Genomic DNA, 7,278 nt, shown 5'->3' on the forward strand with positions numbered 1-7,278 from the left:
TATAAGAATCCCAGTAAACTGTAAATATATTATCTACACAATAAAAGAGATTTTGCAAATGTGATTAAACATACTGAGATGTTTAGAGCATCCTGGAACATCCAGGTGGGCCCAATGTAATCAACTAGGGTCATTATAAGAGGGAAGCAGGAGAGTCAGATAATGAATTTTGAGAATGGAACCAGAAATTGTGGTGATTTGTTTTCCATCAACTGATGAATGGATCAAGAAGATGTGGTTTGTATACACAATGGAGTACTACATGGCAATGAGAAAGAATGAAATCTGGCCATTTGTAGCAACGTGGACGGACTTTGAGGGTGTCATGCTAAGCAAAGTAAGTCAGGCAGAGAAGGACAGATACCATATGTTTGCACTCATAGGTCTAACAGGAGAAACCTAACAGGGGATCATGGGAAGGGGAAAAGAGAAGAAATGAGTTGGGGAGAGAGAGAGTGAGGCAAATCATGAGAGACTTCTGAATGCTGAGAACAAACTGAGGGCTGAAGAGGGAGGGGGGAAAGGGGAAGGAAGGTGAGAGTCATGGAGGGGGGCACTTGTAGGGAAGAGCACTGGGTATTATATGGAAACCAACTGGGTAATAAACATTTTTTTAAAAAGAATAAAATGGAGTAAAGATTCCCAAGCCAAGGAATGCAAGCAAGGGCCATTAGACACTGAAAAAAACACTGAAGCCTCTAGAAAAAGTGCAACTCCTTTGACATCTCGATTTTAGGCTTTAGACTTTGTAAACCAGAAGAGAGTACATTTGTATTGTCTTAAGCCATTAGGTCTGCTCTAATTATCAGTTGCAGTAGGGAACTAATGTGGATTTAGAAACAGGAATGTTACTGTAAGAATAATACTGAACACAACTAGTTAATACGAATTTCTTTGTTGTATTCCCAATCTTGGCAGTGAAGTTCTTGCTATTTCATCATTAAGTACAATTCTAGATGTAGGTTTTTCCTATGTATCTTTAATCAAGTTTAGAGTCTTCTAACCCCCATTTCTTGAGTCTTCTTATCATGAATTTTTTCTGCATCTATTGAAACGATAATATAAGTTTGATTTTATTTTGTTAATGTGGATTTTACTGACAAATTTGAGAACGTGTTAGAATAAACTCTATGAATATCATGAATATTGTACCAGTTTTTTCCCCCAATATGGTGCTACTTTAAACTTCCTGATATCCTGAGAAGTTTTACTTCTATATTCACAAAAGATATTGACCTACAACTTTTTTTTTTAAAGCATGTCTTTATCTGGTTCTCATGTCAGGTTATACCAGCCTCAGTAAACAAGCTGGACAATGTTTCCTCCTTCTTTATTTTCTGAGTTTATGCAAGTTGGGCATATTGTTTTTCTAAAATGTTTCCAGAATGCATCACTCCAGCCTCCCAGTTTTCGTTGTAGAAATGATTATGACTTTAAATTTAGTTTTAAAGTAAAGGTGTGTGTGTGTGTGTGTGTGTGTGTGTGTGTGTGTAAATTTTAAGTTGTAGTTTTAGAGAAACTTGTCAATTTCCTCTAAATGATCAAATGTCTTGCCATCAAGTTGGGAAACTCTTTTTCTGCTTTGCTTTGGCACGTTCAGAGCTTTCTGAGCACAGACTGCTGGCTGACTGGGATAAAGGATGAGGAAAGGGCAAACAAGCCTTGGGAGTTATTTATAAATGATAGGCATCTGCAGAGACGCACACAGGTTTATCTGTACTTGAGCCAGTTGTTTGCATTCCAAGGGGTAATGAACCTAGGGATCTCCCCTCCTCCTTTCAAACAGGATTTGTTTAACACCCAGAACAAAGGCCATTCTGCCTCTCCAGGAGGAGAACTGGTGGTGGCACCAATCATACCATAGAAGCTTTGTGCTGTGTTCCAGACAATCCTCCTCTGCACAGGAGACATTGGTCCTCATGGTGGCACTTTAGGAGGGACGCGGTGTGGAGAGCTATACTAAGATGCTTTCTGAGTGACTCATTGGTGTTTACTCTGACCCACAATCCCTATATTTTTGTCAGGAGAGTGGGAATACATGTAGACACAAAAAGCATTCACAGCATTTCTTCAGAATATTCTCTGGTAAAACTAGAGGTGTTTTTTCTTCTGCTCATCTTGCTTAGTGTTCACAGGGTGGATGTCAAGGTCAATGGGTTTGGTTAATGTGGGAGAACTCATGGAGTGCCTAGAAACCAGTACCCTATGAATTTGTCAAATTTTACAGCTGTTTATGGGACAAGGGATAGTTTAGAACCAGTTACGCTGTAATGATCTGAGGTAGCACTCCCACCATTCAAGTAACTATTGATGACTCTACAATCAATACATCCTGCCAAATCTCTTTTCTTGGCTTTCAATATATATGTCAACTTTCTACTTGCTTCGTCCATGATGTCCCATGTTGAGTTAGCTCAGGTTCAAAGTCTGAGTGCACAAATAAACTCATTCATTCTCCCTTCAAACCTCTATATTTTTTGTGTGCCAGAGAACAGCATCACCAATTACTCATACCTCCAAGACAAATACATGAACATTCAGTCCAAAACTCAGTCTTTCATTCATTCTTGAGCTTGACAGGATAAGGTCTCTCTCTCCATTATGTCCACTTTGGGACCCACGGAACCTCTGAGATGGCTACCTCACATGGCAAAGAGATTTTGCAGATGAAACATAGGTAAGGTTTTTGAGATGAGAAGATTACCCTGGTGGGTGCAATACAATCACAGAGTCCTTGTAAGAGGCAGACAGGATCATAAAGCAGAGTCAGAGAAAGAGAGTTTTGAAGATGCTACAATGTTGCTTTGAAGATAGAGGAAGGGGCCATGAGCATCTAGAGCCATCTAGAAACCACAAAGGGCAAGGAGATGGATCCTCCCTCACAGCCTCCAGAACATAGCCCTCTGTCACTTTGAGTTGAAGCAAGTGAAACAGGTTTCAGACTGATCCCTGAAACTCTAAGATAATGAGTTTGTGTTATTTTTTAAATACAATTTATTGTCAATTTGGTTTCCATATAACACCCAGTGCTCATCCCAACAAGTGACTTCCTCCATGCCCATCGCCCACTTTCCCCTCTCTTCCATCTCCTAAATTTGTTATTTTTAACTCACTAAGTCTGTGGCAATTTGTTACAGGAGCTATAGGAAGCTAATACAAGGATCATTACCCTATGGAAACAATCTCACTCTGTTAATTCTTTGTCATTTTTTATCCAATGCCTCCTATCGTACACACTTCCTCTCCAGACCTACTTGAGCAGACTCTAATCCTTTCTTCTGACCACCAATTTACCCTGCAGCAACCATACCTAACTAGTCTTCTAGTTAGAGGAGATGTTAGAGTGATATTCCTAAAATATCCATTATATAATATATATTATAAACTGTATAGTATAAATCATTTGTGATATTTCTTATTTAAAACTCTCCAATGGATTATAGTACTTTCAAGATAATTTCAAATGTTCTTTTTTTACATTTTTAATGTTTTTATTCTATTTTTGAGAGAGAGAGAGAGAGAGAGAGAGAGACAACATGAGCAGGGGAGGGTCAGAGAGAGAGAGGGAGACACAGAATCTTAACAGAAGCTCCAGGCTCTGAGCGAGGTGTCAGTGCAGAGCCTGATGCAGGGCTCGAACCCACAAACTGTGTGATCAAGACCTGAGCCGAAGCTGGAGGCTCAACTGACTGAGCCACAGGTGCCCCAGTTTCAAATGTTTTAAGCTTAGCATACAAGGAGCCTCATATGCACACTGGTTCCTGCTGTCTGGTCTCACTGTCTACTATGTATCCCTAGTACTCTGATCTTCAGCAGCTGGAGAGCACCCCAGGGATGTCCCATAATGTGCCCACAAATGTGCTGTTCCCCTCTCTCCTTCTCCATCTAGGACTTTCAGTAAATACCCATTGAGTAAATGACTGAATATAATTTCCCTATCATCATGAATACCAGATTAACCTTATGAGTTTGATATTGAGACTAATGCACCCCATAAATGCATGTGCTATCTTGAGCCACATTTAATACTTCTTTACATAGGGCAAAAATCATCACTTACCCATGCTGTTCTCTACAACCTTCTAATGCCTATTTTCACTGGTTAAAAAGAGTGTATTTTTCAAATGAACAAATGATAATATATCCTCCTTTAAATGCAGTGTCCATTTACAGGCCTACTTTAGGAAATATCTATTAGCTTAACTACATGCTATCAAATTAGAATTGTGAGGGTATGACCCTGCCCACTGCCTCACATATTAATTTCACTTAAGCCCATTCAGAAATGCAGCTGTTTGTTCTTTCATTAAAATCTGAAAAGCCTAATAACGTCATTTTCTTTAAAACTCTATCTTCAAAGCTCCTAGTTGAACATCATACCCAGAAAGGCAAACAATGAGGACATCATCTAATTATAAAACTATGCACAGAGGAGAGGGATAGTAAGTCAGAGTGGGGTCAGGGGAACAGGAATGCGGGAAAGATTTCATGAAGCAGTAACACGTGAGTTTACAGTTGGAGACAAAAATGCAAGGTCAATCGTAACAAAGGGGATTTGAATAAATGAATAAACGTGAAGTCCGGACATGTATGTCATGGACCTGCCCATAGGTTAATTTCACTAGAAGGATGGGAGAGTGCGTAGGGGGATGGAGAAGGGAGATGGGTTGTCTGGATAAATAAGAAGCTAGTGAAATAGGTGGGCATTTGGAGAGGCCCCGTGAATGTACGCAGCTGCATCTCGTGGAAAATGAGGATGGCTTTTCACAGAGGTGTGGCATGATCAAATTTATCCTGTAGGTAATAACTTGTCAGCAGGATTTGAGCGGATGAGAGTAGGAGAACTTCCACAGCAGTGAGAACGTGGAAAACCTGTTAAGATGTTAGAGGTGTGGAGATGAGGTCATAATGGGATTATGACATTGGGGTGTGGCGCTGAGACTGAAAAGCTAGATCACACTGGAGTGATATTTAAGAATTAATATAGTACCTGTCATTGCAAAAACATGGGCTTCAGACAGGGATAGAGATACAATCTCAGCTCAGCTACTTATTGCAATAGTTATTTAAGCAAACTAATGAAACTTTATGGATTCAGGCAAGTATAATAATATCTACTTCACCCGTGGAATTAGATGTATCATAGAAAAAGGAATATGCACAGCTTGTGACTGACCATAGGTGCTCTGTAACTGAAAGTGTTTGAAATTGGAATCTATCAAGCACAGGGTTTGGCTACTGATTAGGTGTAGGAAGTATCAAAGTAGGAAGAAAGTAGGATGGATGAATCTAAGCTTTTCAGCATACATCCCTAGACAATTTCTGGTCCCATGTCCTAAGACAGGCAATGAGAAAGAGAAACACCAATCTTAGTGGGGAAAAAACATCTTAAAATAGATTTCGAGCTTCACTAACTGAAACAGTGATGATAGGCAAAACACAGCCAATCCTTCCGGTTTTTCTTGATCACCGCCTTTTTACAACCTTGCATTTATTTTTGCATAGTAATGTATAGCAGCCAAGAATACAGATTCAGGAGTCAGGATGCCTGTGTTAAAATCCCACTTGCCTTGTTTCCTAGCTCAGAGAATGATTGTGAAAATTAAATAATACTTTTCAAGGGCTTCACGTAGCATCTCCTCACTCCAAGAGATCCAAATGGGTAAAGTATTTTCTTTATATTTTGATTAGTTGTTTAGTATCCTTATAAGGGAAATTTCCTGAATCCACTTTCTCCTTCCACATCTCTCTCTAATCCTCCAGATAAACTAAGCAAACACTTAGTTGGGAACCCAAAAGTCCCTGACATTCGCTTCATATGACAGGTCAAGGACCGTGATCGTTTGACAACGCAAACTTCGAACCTGATATGTGCACAGCAGCACACGTTTGCTGGGGGCATGAAAGCCTTCTGCACTGGAGAAATGAAATTCCACACGCACTGCAGATTTACAAGGTAAAAGTTGTTGAGATTTACAACAGCTAGAAGCCTCAAGACTGAAACTTTCTCCTCCAGGAAGCTGCTGTTTTCTTTTCCTCTCCTTTATTTGAAATACCTAATAAAGAGAAATTCGCATACACCTAAATCACAATGTCAATACTTTAACACAGATCTGTGAATGTTATATTCTGGCATGGAAGCAGTTATATAAAGTTTTCAACAGTGAAATATATCTCTTAACTTTGGGTAAATCCAGTTGCATTAGCGAGGAGAGTTTTATGTTTTGAAAAATTATGATGGCCAGTAGGAGGAAGCCAATAATTTACTACTTTAAAGAATATAACTTTTAAAAAATACCACCTACTGTAGTTTATGTGGAGAAATAACAGATGTGGAGGTCAATTCTGTAATTTATGGTAAGAGAATAAGTGACTTACTATCATAAGATTTGCCCTTTTGATTCCGGGCATACATCCTCTAGACACTGGGACAGAATTATAGTTCAGTGAGAGCCATGCCTAATTATGGCTCTCGGTCAGAATGTCCCTGTTGTAACCAACGGAGTGACCTGTAATTGGGCCTAGGTGCCAGCCCCAGCATGGCTGACACCGTGTATTTCCCAAATATGTCCAATGAACTTCACCAGGTTCTATAGACCCTATTTCATAGTAATATTAAATTTAATATCTTTCCTATATCCATCAAAATTACCACCAGTACAACAATTTAGAAAAAAGTTATTCACCAATGGCAGCTTTTACTTTCTAGATATTAAAAAATAAAAACAGGGGCGCCTGGGTGGCTCAGTTGGTTGAGTGTCAGACTTCGCCTCAGATTATGATCTCAGTTTTGTGGGTCTGAACCCCATATCAGGCTAGCCGCTGTCAGCCTGTCAGCACAGAGCCCATTTGGGATCCCCTGTCCCTCCCTCTCTGCCCCTCCCCAACTTGCACTCTCCCAAAAATAAATATTTAAAAATTTATATATAAATAACAAAAACAAGTACCTTTTTAAAAACTTCAAGTTAGTTAGCATATATTGGTTTCAGGAGTAGAGATTCATTGATTCATCACTTACGTACAATATCCAGTGCTCATCCAAACAAGTGCCTCCTTAATGGGCATCACCCATCTGGCCCATCCCCCCAACCCCTCCTCCCTCCCCTCCTGCAGCCCTCGGTTCATTAGCTATGTTTAGGAGTCTCTTATGGTTTGCGTTCCTCTCTGTTATTTTATTTTCCCTTCCCTTCCTCTATGTTCACCAAAACCAGATACATTTCAAAAAAGATAATGAACACCCTGTGTTTTGCTTGGATGTGTTTCTGGGGCACCTGGGTG

At 39.7% G+C, this 7,278-nt stretch overlaps 1 long non-coding RNA gene across 1 annotated transcript; it reads left to right on the forward strand.

Annotated features, from left to right (window-relative positions):
• Positions 1-5,579: 5,579 nt before the first annotated feature.
• On the forward strand, positions 5,580-6,086 carry LOC115294601. The gene is made up of 2 exons (XR_003909985.1): positions 5,580-5,662; positions 5,826-6,086. It is a non-coding gene; the product is annotated as an uncharacterized LOC115294601 (long non-coding RNA).
• The last annotated feature ends 1,192 nt before the right edge of the window (positions 6,087-7,278 follow it).

Source organism: Suricata suricatta, chromosome 6, assembly GCF_006229205.1.
Source record: "Suricata suricatta isolate VVHF042 chromosome 6, meerkat_22Aug2017_6uvM2_HiC, whole genome shotgun sequence".
NCBI classification, from domain to species: Eukaryota; Metazoa; Chordata; class Mammalia; order Carnivora; family Herpestidae; genus Suricata; species Suricata suricatta.